The sequence below is a fragment of the Dendrobates tinctorius genome, unplaced genomic scaffold (genome assembly GCF_039654945.1).
Source record: "Dendrobates tinctorius isolate UK_male_01 unplaced genomic scaffold, ASM3965494v1 ptg000011l, whole genome shotgun sequence".
NCBI lineage: Eukaryota > Metazoa > Chordata > Amphibia > Anura > Dendrobatidae > Dendrobates > Dendrobates tinctorius.
Genome location: NW_027361679.1, coordinates 82,330,001 through 82,356,680, shown reverse-complemented (window position 1 = coordinate 82,356,680; position 26,680 = coordinate 82,330,001). Strand labels below are relative to the sequence as shown.

The window sequence follows — 26,680 nt, the reverse complement described above, 5'->3', positions numbered from 1 at the left end:
CAGAACAATCCATCGACTTTCCAACTGCGCAAGTTTTTTCTTCATATCTCCACCCCTAATGCCACAGTGGACTTTATCTATCCCCTGTACTTTTAAACCCGATGGATTTGAATCATGATGTAATTTAAAATGCTTCGGTATGGTTTTAAGAATGGAGGGATCAGTAATATCTCTAGAGGTCAGGATATCCCTGACATGCTCTCGGGTCCTGACGCGCAATTCTCGCGACGTCAGACCCACATATACCAAATTGCAAGGGCATGTCGCATAATATACAACATACCGCGTATTACAAGAATAATAGGTTAGGATACGATATTCCTTTTTGCCATCAGAGGATAAGAAAGACGTAGCCCGTATTATGTTGCTACAAGCACGGCATGAACCACAGGGGTAGCATCCCAAACGCTGTCCCTGTGTGGCAAAGATTTTAGGAACAGGTGCCACATAGTGACTTTTAACTAGAAGGTCACGCAAGTTTTTCCCCCTTCTTGCTGTCATCAACGGATGATCAGGTAAAATCTGACTCAGAATTGCATCGGTCTTGAGCACCTGCCAATGTTTTTGGAGGATCAGACGCATCTCAGACCATTGATTATTAAAGGTTGTAATATATCGCAACGGCTGATCCCCACTAATGTTGCGTTTAGTACCACATAACAGCTGGCTACGTGGAGTACCCCGGGCACGGCGATATCCTCTCTTTATACATCTATTGCTATATCCGCGCTCACGGAACCTGGAGCTTAGGTCCCGAGACTGACCCTCGAAGGCCTCATCCGAAGAGCAAACCCGTCTCATACGTAAAAACTGTCCTGTTGGTATAGCTCGTATGGTCGATGGGGTATGGGCAGATGTAGCATGCAGCAAAGAATTAACTGCAGTTTCCTTGCGGAAAATATCAGTTTGAATTTTCCCTTCTCCATCGACCATAATCTTCATATCCAGAAAGTCAATGACTCTTGCATCAATCTTATATGTCAGTTTGATGTTATATGGGTTCTGATTCAGCTCTCGGATGAAGCCCCGAAAGTCAGCCTCGGTACCCTGCCAAATCAAAAAAACGTCATCAATAAATCCATACCAGCACTGCGCCTGGGATGCGGCCCGAGCGCTGCCACCGAAAATCTCTCGCTCCCAATACCCCAAAAAGAGATTAGCATATGACGGCGCACAGGCCACACCCATCGCAGTGCCGCGTTGCTGTAAATAAAATCTATCCTTAAAAGTAAAAAAATTATGTGTCAAAATAAAATCTAAAAGCTCCAGCATCAGTGAGCGAAGATCAGGATCATAATTGCTCATGCCCAAGAAGTACTCCACTGCCAGCAAACCATCTACATGGTGGATGCTCGTGTAGAGTGATTCAACATCAATAGTAGCCAGATGCATGTCTGAGTCAACACATAATCCGTCTATCTTCCTCAGGACGTCTGTAGTGTCTCTGACATGGGAGGGCAGGGACTCAACCAATGACTGCAAGTAATGATCTATAAACTTGCACACGGGGTCACACAGCCCCCCAATGCCAGAGACAATCGGACGCCCCGGGGGAACCAACGGATCCTTATGCACCTTTGGTAGCAAGTAAAAGGTGGGAATTGCCGGGTCCTTCACTATCAAACCATCGAACACCTTTTGTGGAATCGTGCCCGAAGTTAAGGCACCATCCAAGATCTTAAATAAATCACCCCAAAATTTCCCCAAAGGGTTACTATGCAGCTGAAGGTATGCCTCTCGATCTCTCAACTGCCGTAGAGCCTCCTTCTCATACATCCCCACTGGCCAAATCACCACGTTCCCCCCCTTATCCGCTGGCTTGATAACCACATCCACAAGGCTGCTCAATTCCCTAATGGCATCATTCTGTGCCCTAGTGAGATTGCAGCCACTCCTACTCCTTGAGAGGTTTTTAAAATCCTCCAAGACTAATTTATTAAAGATTTCAATTTGTGGATAAATAGAGAAGGAGGGGAACGTGGTTGACCTAGGCAAAATGGATGCAGGAAAAGTACCTGTACTGGAGGAAGTTGCTCCCGTTTCGAGTTCCTCCAAAGCATCTAAGGCTTCCTGCTCCTGAGTGGTAGACAAATCCATAGACCCCTCAGGTTTATAGTGAAGTTTACGCAGGACCACTTTCCTCAAAAACAAAATAAGGAAAAAATGCCAGCTTACCCAGTTGGTTCAAGCCATAAGCTGCTATACTGTATAGGCTCTCAGCAACGGATAAATGACAGGAGCTCTTGCCAACAATAGATGCGAAAAGGAGATGAATCCAGCGAGCCAAGTTTGAAGTACGTAAAAAATCTTTTTCTTTATTTCAAACGTAGATTAAAAATATTTATCCATAGCAGCATATTATGAATATAGGCAGAGATGTTTGGAAAAATTACTGCTAGCGTATTAGCTTCAGTTAGGGTTAACACTTGTTTTTAAATAGTTAATCTTATAGGTGGATGCCCACAAGTGTGATCTATTAACGCTTAATCAACTATAGCACCACCTATCCAAGGATCTTTTCCTTCATATATCCCAGAAAAATAGCAATGTGTATTATGGCAATGATAAAGGTTTAGCCGAAACGCGTCTTGCCGTGCGCTTTACAGCAGTAATTTTTCCCATCTCTGCCTATATTCATAATATGCTGCTATGGATAAATATTTTTAATCTACGTTTGAAATAAAGAAAAAGAATTTTTACGTACTTCAAACTTGGCTCGCTGGATTCATCTCCTTTTCGCATCTATTGTTGGCAAGAGCTCCTGTCATTTATCCGTTGCTGAGAGCCTATACAGTATAGCAGCTTATGGCTTGAACCAACTGGGTAAGCTGGCATTTTTTCCTTTTTTTGTTTTTGAGGAAAGTGGTCCTGCGTAAACTTCACTATAAACCTGAGGGGTCTATGGATTTGTCTACCACTCAGGAGCAGGAAGCCTTGGACGCTTTGGAGGAACGAAAAAGATTTTTTACGTACTTCAAACTTGGCTCGCTGGATTCATCTCCTTTTCGCACCTTTCCTCAAAAACAGTTGCAAGTCCTTCACCGCTGAGAAGAAATCGAAAGAGTTAGTGGGAACAAATGTCAAACCCATACTCAAAACCTCTGCTTGAGCATGGGTAAGAATATGATTAGATAGATTAATTACCTCCAATGTATTTTTGGGTTTCTTTTCCAATGACTGAGGTGGAGTCAATTTTCGCTTATTTTGTGTCTTGCCCTTTCTTGTATTAGTTTTAACATATCCCAATCTCTCACTCAAATGAAATGGGAGAGAAGGACCTGCATTCCCGTCCTCATCCATGGATGACGCTGATGAGAATGAGTTGCGATGGTTTTTAGTGGGCATTCGCACAGATGGCTGTTTTTTCCTCCATCTATATACTCTATCAGTTGAATAGTCGGACATATCCCTCTGATATTTTTTGGTTTTAGAAGCGACAATATTCTTTTCCCACTTTTTAAAATCCTCTTCCAATTCTTTATTCATTTTTAATAAGGCTTCATTTGTTAATTTCACCCGAAGGTCTGCCTGAACAGAGCCAATTTCTACTTCCAATTGGTTCAGAATCGTCTCATTATTTTTTATCAAAAGGCCCATATATCCCTTTGAGCAATTGGAGGGCAGCTCCTCCCACTGCCTCCTAAAATTTTCATCGGCAATGGAAAAAGAAGGGAAGACCTGTACCCGTAATCTCCGGGGTATCAGGCCCTTATCCACATACCGTTCCAAAAATGACTTATTCCACCATAACCTCGTTTTTTTGTTTAATAGATTTTTCAACTTGACAATCAAGTCCTCAGTTTCTCTAGAATTAACAGCCACACTCTGGTCTCCACCAAATACCTCATTCAATTTTGTCAACCACGCTTGTTCGCTGGTCTTATGATCCATATGATCAGGCAGGTGAGCTGTGAATATACACAGAAAAACATAGAATTGAATATAAAATATCATGCCTATATTTGATCAAAAATGGACTTAAGTCCAAAGAAAAGGATGGGCAACTCAGTACTAAAGCATACAACAGAGACACAATTGAGTTCAGAAAACGCCCAATGAATAAGAGCTACATTGTTCAATATGAAATACACACAGAATAGTATCTTGTGCAAAAAGTATAAATATTTTATTAGGCTATTAAATCATTTAAAATATCAGTAATTACAAAATATGAGTCAGTACATTGGTGAAAGACAACATGGCCAGAACACCCAGTAAAATTTTGGTAATCAGGTGAATATAGGCTAACAGAGGGGGATAATAGGAGAAATGGGTATCCCCAAGTCCCTAATTAGGCACATAGTCAAAGACTATGTATCAATATAGATGCATGTAATGCCCTGACTGGGGTAAATACCTTTATGCACCATTGCACGGCTCAGTAGGCAACCTATAAATCCCACAACGTATTCCTGAGCTCCTAATATTCAACCGTCAATGCAAGTCATGAGAAGATTTTTTTCTTACCCATAGTGGTAATACCGGAGGTCCCGCCACCGCCCCTACGCGTTTCGCACACAAAGGGCTTCCTCGGGGGGCCGTATGGCTAATTATCAGGCTGAGGGATCTTTTATAGTGATCCTAATGTGAGTGTCAGTTCAAATTCAGTGCGCGCGACCATTTTAGACGCCGGCGCATGCGCAGTGGATCCTTCAGTCCCGTCGCGTCACTTCCGGTCATCCCGGAAGCCGGCGCACGTCAGAGCTCGCATGGTTACCATACAGAGAGAGAGAGAGAGGATCTATTGGAAGAGAACACAGTTGAAGATTTTGGTAAGTTTCCAATACATCTTATTAACAAATCTACTAAATTTCCCAGCTTGAGCACTTGTTCAGCTATGGAAATCTTTACCAAAATGGTTACTAGAGATGTGGAGAACTTGCCTAATGTTCCAGGATGGGTCTCCAACATTAATGTAGAAGAGAATAGAGCCCTCAAAGAATTGCAGATGTTTGATGACATTGTCATCAAACAAACTGATAAGGCCGGGAATACCGTTATTTGGCCAAAGAAACTGTATCTTAAGCAAGCAGAAAGAATTTTAAATGATTTTGACTGTTATAAGAAACTTCATTTCAATCCATTGACACAATTCCAACAAGAATTAGTTAATATTTTAGAAGTAGCATTTGAGGATGGGATCATTCCAAAAAGATTGGTAGAAATCTTTTCGGTTGAGAAGGTCAAACTTTTAAATTCCTATTTTGCATATGTTTTCTCTCAGAAAGGAAATGTAACATCAACTGTTCTTCACTGTCCTATTAAGGGAATAGAAGAATCCAGGATATCTATAAACAGAAATATAGTGGGGAAACACTTAGCTAACCTAAATGAATTCAAGTTTCCAGGTCTAGATGAATTACACCCCAGAGTACTGAAGGAGATAGCAGAAGAAACTTTTGAACCCCTCTCCATAATCTTTGAAAATTCTTGGAGAACAGGAGAAGTCCCAGAAGACTGGAGAAGAGCAAATGTTGTTCCTATCTTCAAAAAGGGGAAGAAGGTGGACCCATGCAACTATAGGGCTGGTGAGTCTGACTTCTATACCAAGAAAGATCTTTGAACAAATTATTAAACAACATGTATGTAAGTACCTGGATAAGAATGAAGTGATTAAACAGAGTCAGCATGGGTTTGTGTAAGTCATGTCAGACTAACTTAATTTCCTTCTAAAACAGAATCACTGATTGGGTGGATCAGGGAAATGCTGTAGATATAGTATATCTTGACTTCAGCAAAGCATTTGACAAAGTATCTCACACAATCCTTATTGAAAAAAATGACTAAGTATGGAATGGACAAGGCAACTGTTAGGTGGATTCATAACTGGCTTAGTGATCGGACTCAAAGAGTGGCCATAAATGGCTGCACATCCAGTTGGAAGAATGTCTCAAGTGGGGTACCACAGGGCTCTGTCCTGGGCCCTGTATTGTTCAACATCTTTATCAACGATTTAGATGAAGGAATTGAGGGTAAACTGATTAAATTTGCTGATGACACAAAGCAAGGAGAGATAGCTAATACTAGATAAGAGAGAGAGAAGATTCAAAAAGATATAAATAAACTGGTGCAGTGGGCAACTAACAGAATGGTTTTTAACAGGGAAAAATGCAAAGTACTACATCTGGGCAATAAAAATGAAAAAAGCATATACAGAATGGGAGAAATAGGGCTAAGCAACAGCACGTGAAAAAGACTTGGGTATACTAATAGATCACAGACTGAATATGAGTCAACAGTGTGATGCAGCAGCAAAAAGGCAAATGCAATTCTAGTATGTATTAACAGAAGCATACAGTCTAGATCACGTGAAGTCATTATTGCCCTCTACTCCTCTTTGGTCAGACCTCATCTGGAATACTGTGTCCAATTCTGGGCGCCACATTTTAAAAAAGACATCAACAAACTGGAGCAAGTTCAGAAAAGAGCGACCAGAATGGTGACTGGTCTGCAAACCCTGTCTTATGAGGAAAGGTTGCAGGATTTGGGAATGTTTAGCTTGCAAAAGAGAAGACTGAGAGGAGACTTAATAGCTGTCTACAAATATCTCAAGGGCTGTCACATTGTAGAAGGATCATCTTAAACTTTTTGACAGTTAGAGTGATCAATGAGTGGAACAGGCTGCCACGAGAGGTGGTGAGTTCTCCTTCAATAGAAGTCTTCAAACAGAGGCTGGACAGACATCTGTCTGAGATGATTTAGCGAATCCTGCTTTTTGAGCAGGGGGTTGGACCAGATGGCCCAGGAGGTCCCTTCCAACTCTACGATTCTATGATTCTATGATTAAATCATAACTAAATTACAACCAAAACTAGCAACATTCTATTTACTACCTAAATTACACAAAAATGACACTGATCCTCCTGGTAGACCGATAGTGTCGGGTATTGGGGGATTGTGTGAAATTGTTGGTACAATCATTGATTATTACCTACAACCGTTAGCACAAATGCTTCCATCTTACATAAAGGACAAAACAATGATGCTACGTAGATTAGATTATTTGCATCTTGGAGAGAATGATTTTTTAGTTACAGCTGATGTAGAGGCTCTCTATTCTTCCATAAGACATGATGATGGTCTCATGGCAGTTTCGCATTTCTTATATGAGAGCAATTTGAAAGTTCCAATGATTAATTTGATTCTGACATTATTAAGGTTTGTACTTGAACATAATGTTTTTTGTTCAATGGCGATATTTATTTGCAGTGACAAGGTACAGCGATGGGGGCCATTTGTGCCCCCTCATATGCAAATTTATTTATGGGTCTATGGGAACGTTGAATTTTTTTGGAGAATGCCTAACAGGAATTGAAGCAGTACAAGGGTGGAGTCGATACATCGATGACATTTTCTTCATTTGGGATGATAGTGTTGAGAATCTAATATCTTTCATGGGAAGATTAAATAACAATGATCAGAATATCAGACTGATCATATGATATGAAGATAATGGCACACCCTGATGGAAAAGTGATCATAGATGTTTTTAGGAAACCAACAGCGACAAATACATTGTTACATGCTTCTTCTTCCCACCATAGGTCTACCATAAATGGAATTCCAACAGGACAATTTTTAAGAGTAAAGAAAATATGCACTCTACAAGAGGACTATGAATGACAAGCATCTGACTTAGCTTGGAGATTCAATGACCATTGTTACAGTAAGAGGCAGATGAAAAGAGGATATACGAGAGCCAAAAAAATCTCTAGAGATGAATTACTCTATGGAGAAAAAGTGAAAAAACAATGTGAGCAAGAGAAGAAACAACAGATTAGATTCATAACAGATTTTAACAAACAATGGCCAGAATTTACTAAAATTATACGTACATAAACATTGGGAGATTTTATTGAGTGATCCTATCCTTAAAACTTGTCTTTCAGATCATCCATCAATTGTACCGAGACTCTCTCGTAACCTCAAAGATATCTTAGTGCACAGCCATTTTTCAAAAGACTCTACAAAAAAATATGTACAAGAATGTAATGGCTTTTTTCCTTGTTCAACATGCAAGGCTTGTAAAAATCATATTAAAAGTAAGAACTTTACAAACTTTGATGGTTCCAGGATCTATGAAATTAGAAAAAGACTAACATGCGCCTCAAAAGGCGTAATTTATCAGGCCTGTTGCCCTTGTGGAAAAATTTACGTGGGCCTGACAACATGTGAATTAAAAATAAGAACTCGTGAACACGTAAGGGACATCGAGAAATCTAACACCATCGAGGACGTGAGTACTTTACGCACTTTACCTAGAAATTTTAAGATCTATCATAACTCTAATCAGGGGCGTAACTACCGGGGAGCAGCCGAAGTGGTTGCTTTTGGGCCTGGCCCATATAGGGGCCCGCCGCCCGGGTCCCCGGCTCCGATCGGCGCTACCCGGTAGTGCAATTTAATTACCCCAACCACCGGTCCGTGGCCCAGCACCGGGCCGTTGCAGTGCTCTTGCCGGTCCGCGGACACAAGGGGAGCCAGCGGCTGTGTAGCAGCTGATACTCACCCTGCATAGCGGTCCCTGTCGGCGCGGCGGCTTCATCCAAACTCCAGCGCTGAGCTGTCAAGTGTACCACTCATTTAAGGTCATGAATATGGACGCCACTCCTCTCCCATAGGCGTGGCATCCATATTCATGCACCTTAATGAGCGGTAGCACGTGACCGCTCCGCACAGGAGGAAGCTGAAGCGCCGCGAGATGCAGGGAGGGAAGTTCAGCGACGGGAGGGAAGTTCAGCGACGTGAGGGTAAGTATGATGGGGGAGGATGGGGGAGCTGAGCGGTGCCATATATACAAGGGAGGGAGAGTGGGAGCGGAGCCATATATACAAGGGAGGCCGGGAGAGTGGAAGCAGAGCCATATATACAAGGGAGGGAGAGTGGGAGCGGAGCCATATATACAAGGGAGGGAGAGTGGAAGCAGAGCCATATATACAAGGGAGGGAGAGTGGAAGCGGAGCCATATATACAAGGGAGGGAGAGTGGGAGCAGAGCCATATATACACGGGAGGGAGAGTGGGAGCAGAGCCATATATACACGGGAGGGAGAGTGGGAGCAGAGCCATATATACAATACAAGGGAGGGACAGTGGGAGCAGAGCCATATATACAAGGGAGGGAGAGTGGAAGCAGGGCCATATATACAAGGGAGGGAGAGTGGAAGCAGAGCCATATATACAAGGGAGGGAGGGTGGGAGCGGAGCCATGCATACAGGATGGGACAGGGGAGTCATGCATACAGGATGGGACAGGGGAGCCGTGTATACAGGATGGGAGGGTGGGAGCAGAGACATGTATACAGGATGGGAGAGTAGGAGCAGAGCCATGTATATGGGTCACCCTCCCAGTGCTGTGGAGTACTTGGTACCGGGCCGGTGTCAGTGGAACGTGTCACAGCGGCGGTGACCTGGTCCGTGGCCCTGGGCGCCCAAGTAATGGACGTATATGTAGTTAATGGAATGGAATAGTTTGTGACGCCACCTGCGGTGTTCGGCAAGGGAGGTGTTAAGCCGACACTGCAAACAGATCCTCCAGGACAGATGGTGTGATGCAGCAATGATGGTATAGCCCTCCACAGACAGGGCTGTTGTCCCAGGGCAGTGTAGATGTGGGGACACTTTGATGGTGTAGTGTCCGGTGCAGGGGATGCAGCAGTGTCAGGCAGACGGACGCAGGAAGGAATGGAGGACACCAGGGCATGTAGTTCCAAGGCTTTACTCACAGTCAGTAGTGCCCGCTTCTGTGCCGTATCCTCCAGGTCAGGGACCCAGTCAACCTCCAGGCAAGATGGAAAGCTCCCCTCCAACACTCCGCCAACTTATGTGCCTTTCCTGAACGTCTCCTCTATAGCGCCTTTAAGTGTGAAGATCTCCAGTACCGTGGTACGCTGGAGTTCCTCCTGTCAGATGTTCCCAAGAACCTACTTGTACGGCAGACAGCTGTAGCCTGCTTCGGGGACTCCCTTCTCCTGAGTCCCGGCTCCCTATACAATTGCTGTTGTGCCCCTAGTCTTAGATGGGAGTAGTGCATTTACAGCCAACTACTCCACCGGTGTCTGCTGCAGAACCATAAGTGTCCATATAACCTCAGGGACCGGGCCCCGACCTTGCGCTGAGAACCTATAGGCAGGGTTCCTCTTCTAACCCACGTCCTCTCTGTTCTCTCTATTCCTTCGTTTCGTACTTGTCTCTCTTTCTTATGGAAGCTTAGGTTTCAGTTCTACGTCTTTCTCCTTCTGTTCCTTTCCTGTGCCAGCTGGCTCAGATCACTGAGGCAGCTGGAGCACTCCTTCCTCCATCCCTTCTTCCAGGGTTCCTCACTCCTGTCTGAGCGACTTCCTACCTGCCTGACCTTCTGTCAGACTGAACCTCTCATCCTATACTTTCCCACTCTTTTATGTATCAACTCCACCCACCTCCCAGCACATCCAGTGTTCCAAGCAGGGAACCACCAAAGGTGCTCTGCTACTCTCTAAGCACTGAGCCGCAATGTGGTTGTGCAGAACTACCCTGTTGTGTGGGGTGCGAGTGTTGGAGTGTGGAAAGGGGTTCCCACCCTACCTGGATGGTGGGGCACTACACCTTAGGAGAGGGTGCAGTACCTCTGTGGCGACTGAGCCTCAGGGACGCCACATATACAGGATGGGACAGTGGGAGCAGAGCCATGCATACAGGATGGGAGAGTGGGAGCAGAGCCATGTATACAGGATGGGAGATTGGGAGCAGAGCCATGTATACAGGATGGGAGAGTGGGAGCAGAGCCATGTATACAGGATAGGAGGGTGGGAGCGGAGCCATGTATACAGGATGGGAGCAGAGCCATGTATACAGGATGGGAGAGTGGGAGCAGAGCCATGTATAAAAGGATGGGACAGGGGAGCCATGCATACAACAGGGGAAGTCACACAGAGCTGGACAGGACGGGGGGAACCACACATACATTTTCTGATGATTAGAAAATAATCAGCATGTACAGTACTCCATTACAATTTTTCTTAAGTGCTCAATGCTCCATTTCCTTGTACGTTCCAATCATCATTAGCAGTGATGGTCATCAGTAGAAGTAGCCCAGTGCTCCCACTGAAACAGAGAACCAAACAAGCCAGGTGCTCCCACTCTTTCAAAACCTATGGTGAGTTGACTCACATTATAAATGTTATAATTAAATGATAAGTATGCACTGCTAAACTACAACCGCGTCCATAGCCCCGCCCCTTATGACCAAAGCCCCACCCCTGTCACACCTCCATACCCGCCCTGCCGGGCCAGGAAGAATGGTCTAGCATTGTCGTTCAGTGGCAGTGTCCTACGCCGCGCTGCATTAGCAGCCCACTTAAGCGTTTGCGGCTGCGACGCTACACACATGGTAGGTCTAGAAGGACTTAGTACCGCCATCTTTGGCTATTCCTGTGACCTTATACCGTGTGTATAACTACTCTGAGTTCTTGTGACCTTAACAGGCTCAGCTCTTTTGCTTATGTTCACAGGCATCTCTGTGATTTAACAGAGATTGCTCTGTGCACTTGGGTGATGGTTTACCCTGTGCACTATACCGCCATATTGCTTCTGCCACCACTTAGCAGTGGTTATATCACCTATTGCACGGTGGACCCCGAGCGGCGAACGCACTTTATTAGTTTTTTATTTAGTGCGTTCCGCCGTTCCTAACACTCGCTATCTATTAGTTCTCTGCGGAGCTGCCTGCCGCATGGACCTCTGGGAAATGTAGTTCCTGGAGGGGTGTGTCTTTGACGGGTGTGTCTTTGAGGGGGCCCTGTTTAAAAGTTTGCTATGGGGCCCAATCAGTTCTAGTTACGCCCCTGACTCTAATCCAAATGGTTTAAGAATTCAAACAATAGATCAAGTGCATTTGGGACCAAGGGGAGGCAATTTAGGAAAAATGTTTGCACAGAGAGAGAGTAAATGGATTTATCTGTTGGGAGCAATGGTACCTCAGGGTTTGAATGAAACATTTGGTTTCAATTCTTTCTTGTAACACATCTATTTTCCACTGATCTTGCTTTAATTATATGTGTGTTTTGTCTTGTATTCTCATTTTATTTATTTATTTATCCAGTTTCCATAGAGATGTTTTTTCCGGGGTCATCATGAAATTTGGCTCTTTTTTGGATCCAGTTCAATAAGTTTTATTGAAGATTCTTCATCTGCAAGATTTCCTATTGAAGATATTAGTGCGTGACATACAAAATTCCATTGAAGACTTTTTATGTATTCTATTTGGACTATTTTCAATTAGTGGTGCATATATTCTCTTAGGGATATATATATGTAGTACACGTAATTTATAGATATTTTTTGATATGTAAATTGTGTCTATTTCTGTATTTTACTAATATTTATAGTAATCCATACATTCACCTGCACTTACAGTATATATGGGCTAATTTTGATAAAAATATAAATATTCATTATATAATATATTTGCACTTTATCACTTTACTGTGTAGCATAAGTATGAGCCGAACTGCTTATAGTAGTTATAATTTTCTTTTTCCTTTCTCCAATTTTATTTTAATTTTTCACGGTATTTACATCCCTTGTCTACGTGATTAATATCCCACTATCGGATTTAATATCTTTGCGGTGTTCTTTGTTTATTTAGCAAACATCTTAGTGTTTCTTTCATATATCTTGGCTGGTTTGGTGGCGCATGCGCGCTTTGGGATTATCCCATGAACTTTTTTTCATTTATCTCGGCTGGTTTGTTGGCGCATGCGTGCTTTGGGATTACCCCACGACTTCCTGGTATGCGCCATCTTGGTACACAGTGCGTTCCACGCCTGTGTTCCAGGCGCATGAACCAGGAAGTCAGACTTACTAGAGGGGAGATCCGCAAAATAGCGCATGCGCAGTGAAAACCAATCCTGCCGACATTACCATCAGCTGAGAGCTCTGCATAAAAAGGCATCGTGCGGCACATAACACACATTGCCCACATTGTGAGGAAGCCAGTAAGGCGAAACGGCGCTGTCGGGGTTGGACAGCGGGCATCACGAAGCCAGGACACACGTCTATGTAGGTAATAACATATTAGTTCTTTAGCATTGGCTTTTTTATGCACTGAAGCACTTTATAGTTTTACAGGCTGGGACATAGATATTCATCCTTGATTGATATCACTGCAATATATTGGCATTATGCATATGTAAATTGCTTTACTTTTGGGGATATCTAATGATGGCTTAGCCATTTACACAAACTAACCTCTGCTATGGTACTTTTACCACTACTGTTTTTTTGTTTTTGCTCATTGTCCTCTTTTTTCATTCCTGTTTGAGATTCCTTTGGAATTTGTACTTTGAAAGATATAAATAAATATTTACATTATATTCTATGTTTGCCTATGCCTCTTCATCCCCTGTTTCTTTTCTGGGGTGGGTGTAAGAATATAGTATAATGTAGCCCCCTCATAGAATATAATGTAGCCCTACTCATAGAATATAATGTAGCTCCCCATAGAATATAATGCAACCAGCATCATAGAGTATAATGCAGCCCCCCATAGGGTATAATGTAGCCCCCATAGAGTATAATGCAGCCCCCAATAGAATATAATTTGGCCCCCTCATAGGATATAATGCAGCCCCATAGGGTATAATGCAGCCCCCTTCATATGGTATAATACAGCCCCCCCACAGAATATAATGTAGCCCCCCTCAGATTATAATGCAGCCCTCTCTCATAGGGTATCATGCTGCCACATCATGGGGTATCATGCTGCCTCCCCTCATACGGAGTATCATGCTGCCCCCCTCTTATGGGGTATCACGCTGCCCCCCTCATATGGGGTATCATGCTTCCCCCCTCATATGGGGTTTCATGCTGTCCCCCCTCATACAAGGTATCATGCTGCCCCCCCCATACAGGGTATCATGCAACCAGGAATCACTATATATATTAAAAAAACCCACTATACTCACCTCTCCTCCTCGCTCCCACACTGATTCCGGCAGAGGCTCTGCTCCAATGTCAGGAGCTGCGCTGCAGTCAGCCTGGCACACAGCGGGGATGCTTTGAAATGATGTCATCGCGCACCCGCTGTGTGTCAGAGGAAGAGGGGAATGATGGGAGCGGGAGCGTCATATGATGCTCTCTCTTCCACTATTGCGACGCGCACTGGAAGGCGGCGCTGATGTTGGGTGCCCCTGACTTTTGGCCCCATAGCGGCCGCGTGGGCTTGGGGCCCCTGGGGGGAGCGGGGGCCCTGGTCTGCGGGCCATTATAGCGGACAGCGTTAGCCACAGCCTGCAACAAACACTGCCCACTTAATATTCACTCCTCCACACCCATGGGGGCGTGGGGAAGCGTGACTATTCATTTCACTTTAGCAGCGGGAACAGGCTTTGGCTTCCTGAATCCTCCGGTTCTCCGGTGGCCCAGTCCGACCCTGCCTGTAAGCCAAAATCAGGAGTGGGTAAAAATTTCAGAAGTGGTGACATGTTTGTATTATACTTTTCCTCTGATTGTTCCACTCCTATTTTTGGCTTACAAACAGGGCCGGACTGGGACTAAAATTCAGCCCTGGCATTTGAAGTTACACAGGCCCACTAGTCACATGGTGACTATATAATATCTTTGTACACTTGTAGGTTACAAGAAATGAGAGAGGAGATTAACACGACTATATAACATGTAGTCAGAGCTGTGCCCAGTATTTCAGCTCAGTCCTATTTATTGCTTTTAGGTACAGTACTCCTCCCAAAGCTCTGTCCCCTTTTGTATGCACGGTGACAGAATTCCTGGCAGAACTGCTATCCATTGGGCAACCAGACCCCCTGGTCAAAGCTGCCCATATCATACCTCCCAACTTTTGAAGAAGGGCAAGAGGGACAAAGACTGCGGCCACTGCAAATTTTAGGCCACGCCCCAGCCACATCCATTTCGCAACTAGTCACACCCATGTCCACGCCTAATCGCACCCATTTAGCACTGCTGATCACACTGACTGGTACTGAGGGCACAGTGGCTGGCATTATGGGCACACTGACTGGCACTAAGGAAGAGAGAAAACATAGAGAGAGAGAAAAAAGAAAAAAGAGAAAGAAAGAAAGGACAGCAAGAGAGAAAAAAGAACAGAGAGAGAAAGAAGAAAGAACAGAGAGAGAAAGAAAGAGGGGGAAGAAAGAAAGAACAGAGAGAGACAGAGAAAGAACAGAGAGAGAAAGAAAGAAGTAATAATAATAATAAATTTTATTTCTATAGCGCCGACATATTCCGCAGCACTTTACATTTCAGAATGGACTTGTACAGACAATAGACATTACAGCATAACAATAATCACATAGATCATAACAGATACCAAGAGGAATGAGGGCCCTGCTCGCAAGCTTACAATCTATGAGGGAAAAAGGGGAGACACAAAAGGTGGGTGGTAACAATTGCCCTGATTGTTTGGACCAGCCATAATGTTAAGTGTGTACAGTACGGGCACAGAGGGCTAATAGATGCATAAAGCATGTGGGAACATGATACGGGGAACCTGGTTATGGTAAAACTATTGACTGTGCCACACAGGAATAGTTAGGTTAATGTGTTGAGGCGGTAGGCCAGTCTGAACAAATGAGTTTTCAGGGCACGCTTAAAATTGTAGGGATTGGGGACTACTCGTATTGACCTGGGAAGTGCATTCCAAAGAATTGGCGCAGCACGTGTATAATCTTGGAGGCAGGAGTAGGAGGTTCTGATTATCGAGGATGCTAACCTCAGGTCATCAGCAGAACGGAGGGCACGGGTAGGGTGGTAGACTGAAACAAGGGAGGAGATGTAGGGTGGTGCTGAGCAATGGAGTGCTTTGTGGGTGAGGGCAATAAGTTTGTAATGGATTCTGGAGTGGATGGGTAGCCAGTGAAAGGACTGGCACAAGGTAGAGGCATTGGTGTAACGACTGGCGAGGAATATGATCCTGGCTGCAGCATTCAAGACAGATTGGAGCGGGGAAGTTTGGTAAGAGGGAGACCGATTAGAAGAGAGTTACAGTAGTCCAGACGAGAATGAATAGGAGAAACAGTAAGAATTTTTGCAGAGTCAAAGGTAAGAAAAGGTTGAATTCTATAAATGTTTTTGAAATGCAGATAACAAGAGCGAGCTAGTGATTGGATGTGGGGGGGTGAATGAAAGCTCATAGTAAAGTATGACCCCAAGACAGCGGGCATGTTGCTGGGGAGTAATAGTGGAACCACACACGGAAATGGCAGTGTCATGTATAGGTGCAATAGTTGAGGGAGGAAACACAAGGAGTTCAGTCTTTGACAGGTTCAGTTTCAGATATAGTGAGGACATGATGTTAGACACAGCGTTTAGACAATCGCTGGTGTTTTCTAGAAAGGCTGGCATGATGTCAGGAGAAGAAGCGTATAATTGGGTGTCATCAGCATAGAGATGGTCCTGGAAACCAAATCTACTGATTTTTTTTACCAATAGGGGCAGTGTACAAGGAGAAGAGGAGGGGGCCTAGAACCGATCCTTGAGGAACCCCAACAGCAAGGGGAAGATGAGAGGAGGAGGAGCCAGCAAAAGATACAGTAAAGGAGCTGTCAGAGAGAAAGGAGGAAAACCAGGAGAGAACGGTGTCTTTGATGCCAATGGAGCGGAGCATAGTGAGGAGGAGCTGGTGATCCACCATGTCGAATGCTGCAGAGAGATCCAAGAGAATTAGCATGGAGTAGTGACCGTTAGATTTAGCTGTTAGTAGATCATTAGAGACTTTAGTGAGGGCAGTTTCAGTAGAGTGTAGAGAGTGGAGAGGGTCGAGAAGAGAGTTATCAGAGAGATAGCGGATCAGACGGGAGTGGACCAGGCGTTCCAGGAGTTTAGAGATGAAGGGAAGATTAGAGACAGGTCTATAGTTAGCGGCACAGTTTTGGTCGAGGGATGGTTTCTTTAAGTAGTGGATGTATGATGGCATTCTTAAATGAGGAGGGAAAGATACCAGAAGAGAGAGAGAGAAAATATTTTAGTTAGGTGAGGGGTGATAGCAGGGGAAAGGGACTGGAGCAGATGTGACAGAAATGGGTCACTGGTGCAAGTGGTTGGGCGAGAAGATGCAAGGAGCCTGCTTACTTCTTCTGTGACTGGTTCAAACTCAGAGAGTGAGCTAGATGCAGTGGGGGAGGGAGGACAGTGCATGGTATGAGATGACTGGGAGATAATTTCCTGTCGGATATGGTCAATTTTTTCTTTGAAGTAATTGGCCAGATCGTCAGCTCGAAGCTCTGTGGTTGGGGCCTGCACTCTTGGGTTGAGCAGGGAATGAAAATTGTCAAAGAGACGTTTCGGGTTATTGGAAAGTTAGGTGATGTAAAGAAAAGAAAGAAAGAACAGAGAGAAACAAAGAGAGGAAAGAAAAAGAAAGAGGGGAAAGAAAGAACAGAGAGAGAAAGATAAAAGAAAGATTAGAGAAAGAAAGAACAGAGAGAGAAAGAAAATGAGGGAAAGACAGAACAGAGAATGAGAAAGAAAGAACAGAGAAAGAAAGAAAAAGAGAGAAAGAATTAAAGAAAGATTCTATAAAGATACTGTAGCAGCCCGGCTCCCATTGCAATGCCCACCTGAGCCTCCCGATGCAGGACATATCATGATCCGCTCACATGGCTGGCATCCCCGATTCCAAGGCGATCCTGCTGTCTGCGTTGTCGGAGGAGGACATGGTGATGGATCTGAAGCATTCCTGGTTCTGTCACAATCTCCTCAAGAAATTATCTAATTTCCGGTCAGCTTCCAGCACATCACTTCAGGTGGAACATCATGTGTGTGTTTTAAAATGCTCCTCGGGGCTCGGCCATGTACTCCTGTGTCCATGGGAAAAGCACGCTTTGTATGCTTCGTACACACTTGGCTCCACTCCGTACATCCCGTACACATACAGCTCCGCTCCGTATACCTCGTACACGTGCGGCTCCGCTCCGTACACCTCGTACACGCGCGGCTCCGCACCGTACACCTCGTACACGTGCGGCTCTGCTTCGTACACGCGCGGCTCCGCTCCGAACACCTCGTACACGCGCGGCTCCGCTCCGAACACCTCGTACACGCGCGGCTCAGCTCCGTACACCTCGCACACACGGCTCCGTTCCGTACACCTCGTACACACGGCTCCGCTCCGTACACCTCACACACACACGGCTGCGCGGCTCCTCTCCGTACACCTCGTACACACACGGCTCCGCTCCGTAGACCTCGTACACATCCGCTTCCGCTCCGTACACCTCGTACACACACGGCTCCGCTCCCTACACCTCATACACACACAGCTCTGCTACATCTACCCTGTAAACCCCTTCTGACTCAACACATACTTACCTCATTCAGCACCATGACAACAGCACAGCAGAGTCTTGCAGACACCAAGAGGCAAGGCTGAGCGCACAAGACATGTGATGAGGTCACAGGAGGGGCGGAGTCAGGGGTCACATGATCAGGGGTCTGGACAAAGGCTCCTGATCATGTGATACACATTTACAGAATTGGCTGATTTTAGTCTATTGTTTAAAGGAGCCACAAAAACATATTTTCACACATTCCACAACTTAAAAATTAACAACTTTGACAGTTTCATTCATTTTAGCTACTTTTTCCAAAATTATCAGAAAACAGATAATTGCACACCTAAAAATAAAATTAAAAAACGTAGGCCTCCTCCATATCCCCTCAAAGCCTCCTTTCCATCTCCAATATAAGTGTTCTTTCTACCATTTTTATAAAAGAAAAAATAATCTATTTGCTCATAATTTTGGAAAAGTGCAAGGAGAGTTTTGTACCAAACACTTCCTATGTCTTGATCTGGGTACCATGGCTGGTAGTTATCAAAGCCTTGCAACATGTACATGTGGCTAACATTTCAAAACTGAGGAACAATAAGATATTTTAAGGTCAAAACTTCATGTTAGGGTTGGCGGGTTCCACTGAATTAAAATAAATAACAAAGTGCAATCGCTACCCGGGTTCCACCGTACAGAAATGTATAAATGCTGCTAGTGAACAATGATGGAACTTAATAGTAAGCAATCACCTTAAAAGCGCTGTGTTAAATGCCACGCATTGTGAACAGAACTCAGAGTACCCAGCTCAGTTACTGCACAGAGCGGTACTGCTAAAAGTAAGCAAGGTACAAACGCTGTTAAACGTCACAGGGGAAATAGCACATTGGTAGAGCTCGCTCTGCAAGTAAATTGTGCTAGCCGCACACGTGTAATAAAGCAGATGCTGAGTCAAGGAAGAGAACTCATGTGACGCCAGGTGCAAGACCCTGTCGCTGTCCCAGAGAAATACAGCCTGAGGGTAGGACTTGTTCTGTAAATCAACTGTTCTAACCGCACAAATGAAGGAGACAGATGCTAAGCCAAGGGAAATTTACCCAGTCCTAACCCTACCTACCCACGGAAGTACTCTCAGAGAATAGAGCGACACACTCAAACGTGCAGACAGACTGATAGAGTATCCACTCACATAAACCACACATAAGTGATACCAGCGGGCCCGCGAGTGCCGCTGGGGGCATTTTATACACTAGACTCTACCACAAAAACTCACGCTCAGCTGGCCAAAATGTCGCCTGCGGACCATTCCGTAGCTGCCACCTCACCAGAGCAGCAAATGTCCTACCACCAATGAGCTGACGCCACATCATGGACATGCTCAGTAGAGTGATCTCTGCACTTAGGCTCCCAAGCTTCAGGCTGCAGCTGCATAACGCTGATTACCATAAACTTGGCTGGAGAGCCAGCAGTAACCAAACCGCTTGGGTTCCTTTCTAGGTCGCTTCCAGATGTCCGGAGCCCGATGACCGTGGCCTCTCATCTGGAGCCTGACATCCACGGCCTGATGTCCGGTGTCTGACGACCTCTTCCAGATGTCCTGTCTGGTGTCCTGATGTCCTGATGTTCACCTGGCGTCCTGATGTCCACCTGGCGTCTAGATGTCTTGATGTCCACCCGATGTCCTGATGATCACCTGATGTCCTGATGTCCATCTGGCGTCCCGATGTCCACCTGATGTCCTGATGTCCACCTGATGTCCACCTGGTGCCAGATGTCCTGATGTCTACCTGGTGTCCTGATGTCCACCTGATGTCCTGATGTCCACCTGATGTCCTGATGTCTACCAGATGTCCACCCGATGTCCTGATGTCCACCCGATGTCCTTATGTCCACCAGATGTCCTGATGTCATCCTGATGTTCACCAGTTGTCCTGATGCCTGATGTCTCCCTGATGTCCGCCTAGGTGCCCTGATGTCCACTCCGTGTTCCTGATGTCCACTCCGAGTCCGGATATCTCTCCGAGTTCTGATGTCCAGTTTGTGTCCAGATATCCAGTCCGTGGTTCTGGTGGTCCAATTTGTGCTCTTAAACCGGTCCCGTTCTCCTTCCTGGATGGAATCCTCCTCCAAGGTTTCCGGGAGTCTCCAGCTCTGCTCCCTGGTGACGGGCCCACCTGCGAGTCCTAGATCTGACCAGCCTATGCACGGAGCTGTAGTGCCAACATTCCTGGACCTGTGCTATCCGAGTCCTGTTCTGATGTCCTGCAGGTTCCCTGGGGTCTTACCTGTGATGACCCTGCCATCATGTGAAGTTCACCTGAGGCCGGCATCTGACGTTCTCCTGCTGCACCCGTGCTACGCCCGTAGCCATGCATGCGTGCGTGACCACCCGCATGTGCGGTCCCCCCTAGTAAGCCCATGCTGGACAATCCTGGACTGAGTCAATCCATGATGACCTCCTGCTTGGCCTGTCTACCTGAGATGGGTTTCCTTCATGATGTGCATATTCCAGAACCTGGTGTTTCTATGTTTTTGCCTTATTTCAGTTCATTTTATTTTTCTTCACACCTGAAGTTGTGCGGAGTCTTTTAGTCCTCCTTATGGCCATCTTGTCCACAAGCTCAGCTGCCACAGACGCCAGTCGCTACCCTTCCCTAGTCCGGGTAGGTCCGAGTCCCCCTGTGGTCCAGTGGGTCCACAATCCACGATCACCTGGGACGCATACCCCGTAGTCATTATAGCTCAATGACACTTGAGCGTTGGCTGTAAGCCCGCTGCGTCCGCGATCGTAACAATATTGCTTACACATCATTGTACAAAGTATGTTTCTTACATTAAACATCTTTAAACATAACAATTATCAGAGTTTCCTACATTTTATCAACTTTTGCAAAATTGTTAACAAACAGATGATTGCACGCACAAATAAGAAACTCGAAAAAAAACATAGGCTTCCTCCATATTCCCTCAAAGCTTCCTTTCCATCGCCAATACAGGTGTGTTTTCTAAAATTTTAGTAGAAAAGAAGGTCAGCGATTTGCTCATAATCTATGAATAGTCGAATAAGAATGGACACAGCTCCGCAATGTCTACTTCAGAGATCTGCCTAGCAAATATATCTTCAAAAGCAACTTTTTAGCTCACTTAGAATTAAAAGGTCGGAGAAATGCATATTGCAAATTACAAGTTAAGTGGTTCTTATACACATTTACAGAATTGGCTGATTTTAGTCTATTGTTTAAAGGAGCCTCATTTAAAAAGCATATGATAGATCACAAAAACATATTTTCACACATTCCACAACTTAAAAATTAACAACTGTGACAGTTTCATTCATTTTAGCTACTTTTCCAAAATTATCAGAAAACAGATGATTGCACACCTAAAAATAAAATTAAAAAATATAGGCCTCCTCCATATCCCCTCAAAGCTTCCTTTCCCTCTCCAATATAAGTGTTCTTTCTACCATTTTTATGAAAGAAAAAATAATCTATTTGCTCATAATTTAGGAAAAGTGCAAGGAGAGTTTTGTACCAAACACTTCCTATGTGTCACGTCGCCGTCAGACTCAGGACCTGCTGTCTCGGCCTTGTCCACTAGGAGGCGCCGGACTGTCCCATCATTGGCTGATTCACGGCCTGCTGTTCCTGCCTCGGTCACTGGGAGGCGCTGTGCTTCACCCCCGAGTAATGGCGGCAATAGAGATGAGGCTCTTGTGCAGGCATCCGCTGGACGCAGGCTCCGCTCCTCGGTCAGTCATGAAGGGGCTGGTGCATCACCATCCGAACTGGTCCTGGGGGCGGTCCGGATGACATCAGCAGTCCGTGAGCCTGTGAGGGATGACCTGATCCCTCAAATACTTTGGGTCTGGTCTTGCAGGCCGCCGGATATATTCTTGGTTCCCCTATGTGCTACTGTGTGATTGACTATTGTTTGACTCTGACCTCAGCCTGGATTTCTGACCCCTCTATTGCCTGACGATTCTGTACTTCTGCTATTCTCCTGGTTTGTGACCTTGGCCTGGTTATTCTGACTCTGCTACTGCCTAACGATTCTGTACCTCTGCCGTCCTCCTGGTTTATGACTCTGACCTTGGCCTGAATTTGACTCTGCTATTGCCTGCCGTTTTTGTACTTCTGCTGTCCGCCTGGTTTAGACTCGGATTCCCGACTACGCTTTTGGTCTTGTTTTTTAACCCCTCTCTGGCGACCGTCCTACTCTGGCCGCTGCTCATATTCAGACAGCTACCTCCTGGACTCTGCTGTAAATCCAGATCCCTGTATAGGGGTAAAGGGTATCGGGGTTTCTCGGGGTGCTGTCTTACTGCAGCCCAGACTTGCAGACGGACGTTACACTATGTCTTGATCTGGGTACCATGGCTGATAGTTATCAAAGCCTTGCAACATGTACATGTGGCTAACATTTCAAAACTGAGGAACAATAAGCTATTTTAAGGTCAAATCTTCATGTTAGGGTTGGCGGGTTCCACTGAATGAAAATAAATAACAAAGTGCAATCGCTACCCGGGGTCCACTGTACAGAGATGTATAAATGCTGCTAGTGAATAATGGTGGAACTTAACCTTAACAGTAAGCGATCACCTTAAACGCACTGTGTTAAATGCCACGCATTGTGAACAGAACTCAGAGTACCCAGCTCAGTTACTGCACAGAGTGGAACTGCTAAAATTAAGCAAGGTACTAAACGCTGTTAAACATCACAGGGGAGACAGCAAGTGGGTAGAGCTCGTTCTGCAAGTAAATTGTGCTAGCCGCACACGTGTAATAAAGCAGATGCTGAGTCAAGGAAGAGAACTCATGTGACTCTAGGTGCAAGACCCTGTCGCCTTCCCAGAGAAATACAGCCTGAGGGTTGGACTTGTTCTGTAACTCAACTGTCCTAACCGCACAAATGAAGGAGACAGATGCTAAGCCAAGGGAAAGATACCCAGTCCTAACCCTACCTACCCATGTAAGTACTCTCAGAGAATAGAGCGACACACTCAAATGTGCAGACAGACTGATAGAGTATCCACTCACATAAACCACACATAAGTGATACCAGCTGCCCGCGAGTGCCACTGGGGGCATTTTATACACTAGACTCTACCACAAGCACTCACACCCAGCTGGCCAAGACGTCGCCTGCGGACCATTCCGTAGCTGCCACCTCACCAGAGCAGCAAACGTCCTACCACCAATGAGCAGACGCTACATCACAGACATGCTCAGTAAGGTGATCTCTGCACTTAAACTCCCAAGCATCAGGCTGCAGCTGCATAACACTGATTACCATAAACTTGGCTGGAGAGCCAGCAGTAACCAAACCGCTTGGGTTCCTTTCTTGGTCGCTTCCAGATGTCCGGAGCCTGACGACCACGGCCTCTCATCTGGAGCCTGACATCCACGGCCTGATGTCCGGTGTCTGATGACCTTTTCCAGATGTCCTGTCTGGTGTCCTGATGTCCACCTGATGTCCTGATGTCCACATGATGTCCTGATGTCCACCTGATGTCCTGATGTCCACCTGGCGTCTAGATGTCCTGATGTCCACCCGATGTCCTGATGTTCACCTGATGTCCTGATGTTCATCTGGCCTCCCGATGTCCACCTGATGTCCACCTGGCGCCCAGATGTCCTGCTTTTTACCTGGTGTACTGATGTCTACCTGATTTCCTGATGTCCACCCGATGTCCTGATTTCCACCCAGTGTCCTGATGACCACCTGATGTCCACCAGATGTCCTGATGCCTGATGTCTCCCTGATGTCCACCTAGGTGCGCTGATGTCCACAACATGTTCCTCATGTCCACTCCGTGTTCCTGATGTCCACTCCGAGTCCAGATATCTCTCCGAGTTCTGATGTCCAGCCTGTGTCCAGATATCCAGTCCGTGGTTCTGGTGGTCCAATTTGTGCTCTTAAACCGGTCCCGTTCTCCTTCCTGGATGGAATCCTCCTCCATGGTTTCCGGGAGTCTCCAGCTCTGTTCCCCGGTGACGGTCCCGCCTGCGAGTCCTGAATCTGACCAGCCTATGCCCGGTGCTGTGGTGCCAATATTACTGGACCTGTGCTATCCGAGTCCTGTTCTGATGTCCTGCAGGTTCCCTTGGGTCTTACCTGTGATGACCTTGCCATCATCTGAAGTCCACCTGAGGTCGGCGTCTGACGTTCTCCTGCTGTGCCTGTGCTACGCCCGTAGCCGTGCATGCGTGCGTGGTTCCGCTGCGTTGCATGACCACCAGCATGTGCGGTCCCCATTAGTGAGCCTGTGCTAGACAATCCTGGACTGAGTCAACCCATGATGACCTCCTGATTGGCCTGTCTACCTGAGATGGGTTTCCTTCATAATGTGCTTATTTCGAAACCTGGTGTTTCTATGTTTTTGCCTTATTTCAGTTCATTTTATTTTTCTTCACACCCGAAGTTGTGCGGTGTCTTTTAGTCCTGCTTATGGCCATCTTGTCCACAAGCTGAGCTGCAACAGACGCCGGTCACTACCCTTCCCTAGTCCGGGTAGGTCCGAGTCCCCCCTGTGGTCCAGTGGGTCCATATTCCACGATCACCTGGGACACATACCCCGTAGTCATTATAGCTCGATGACAAGGGAGCGTTGGCTGTAAGCCCCGCTGCGTATGCGATCGTAGCAATATTCCTTACGCATCATTGTACAAAGTATGTTTCTTACATTAAACATCTTTAAACATAACAAATATCAGAGTTTCCTACATTTTATCAACTTTTGCAAGATTATTAACAAACAGATGATTGCAAGCACAAATAAGAAACTCGAAAAAAAAACATAGGCCTCCTCCATATCCCCTCAAAGCCTCCATTCCATCGCCAATACAGGTGTGTTTTCTAAAATTTTAGTGGAAAAAAAAGGTCAGCGATTTGCTCATAATCTAGGAAAAGTCGAATAAGAATGGACACAGCTCCGCAATGTCTACTTCAGAGATCTGACTAGCAAATATATCTTCAAAAGTAACTTTTTAGCTCACTTAGAATTAAAAGGTCGGAGAAACGCATATTGCAATTTACAAGGTAAGTGGTTCTTATACACATTTACAGAATTGGCTGATTTTGGTCTATTGTTTAAAGGAGCCTCATTTAAAAAGCATATGATAGATCACAAAAACATATTTTCACACATTCCACAACTTAAAAAATAACAACTTTGACAGTTTCATTCATTTTAGCTACTTTTCCAAAATTATCAGAAAACAGATAATTGCACACCTAAAAATAAAATTAAAAAACATAGGCCTCCTCCATATCCCCTCAAAGCCTCCTTTCCATCTCCAATATAAGTGTTCTTTCTACCATTTTTATAAAAGAAAAAATAATCTATTTGCTCACAATTTTGGAAAAGTGCAAGGAGAATTTTGTACCACACACTTCCTATGTCTTGATCTGGGTACCATGGCTGGTAGTTATCAAAGCCTTGCAACATGTACATGTGGCTAACATTTCAAAACTGAGGAACAATAAGATATTTTAAGGTCAAAACTTCATGTTAGGGTTGGCGGGTTCCACTGAATAAAAATAAATAACAAAGTGCAATCGCTAACCGGGGTCCACCGTACAGAGATGTATAAATGCTGCTAGAGAACAATGGTGGAACTTAACAGTAAGCGATCACCTTAAACGCACTGTGTTAAATGCCACGCATTGTGAACAGAACTCAGAGTACCCAGCTCAGTTACTGCACAGAGTGGTACTGCTAAAAGTAAGCAAGGTACAAAACTCTGTTAAACGTCACAGGGGAAATAGCACGTGGGTAGAGCTCGCTCTGCAAGTAAATTGTGCTAGCCGCACACGTGTAATAAAACTGAAGCTGAGTCAAGGAAGAGAACTCATGTGATGCTACGTGCAAAACCCTGTCGCTTTCCCAGAGAAATACAGCCTGAGGGTAGGGCTTGTTCTGTAACTCAACTGTCCTAACCGCACAAATGAAGGAGACAGATGCTAAGCCAAGGGAAATTTACGCAGTCCTAACCCTACCTACCCAAGTAAGTACTCTCAGAGAATAGAGCGACACACTCAAAAGTGCAGACAGACTGATAGAGTATCCACTCACATAAACCACACATAAGTGATACCAGCGGGCCCGCGAGTGCCGCTGGGGGCATTTTATACACTAGACTCTACCACAAACACTCACGCCCAGCTGGCCAAGACGTCGCCTGCGGACCATTCCGTAGCTGCCACCTCACCAGAGCAGCAAACGTCCTACCACCAATGAGCAGACGCCACATCACGGACATGCTCAGTAGAGTGATCTCTGCACTTAAACTCCAATGCTTCAGGCTGCAGCTGCATAACGCTGATTACCATAAACTTGGCTGGAGAGCCAGCAGTTACCAAACCGCATGGGTTCCTTTCTAGGTCGCTTCCAGATGTCCG

The 26,680-nt window shown here is 45.4% G+C and overlaps 1 long non-coding RNA gene across 1 annotated transcript in view; it reads left to right on the top strand.

Annotated features, from left to right (window-relative positions):
• The window catches only part of LOC141100117 (uncharacterized), a 49,511-nt gene extending 28,374 nt beyond the window's left edge, over nt 1–21,137 (top strand). Inside the window, exon 3 of the long non-coding RNA XR_012234603.1 lies at nt 19,775–21,137. This is a non-coding gene — a long non-coding RNA (uncharacterized lncRNA). The remainder of the gene's footprint in view (nt 1–19,774) is intronic.
• The last annotated feature ends 5,543 nt before the right edge of the window (nt 21,138–26,680 follow it).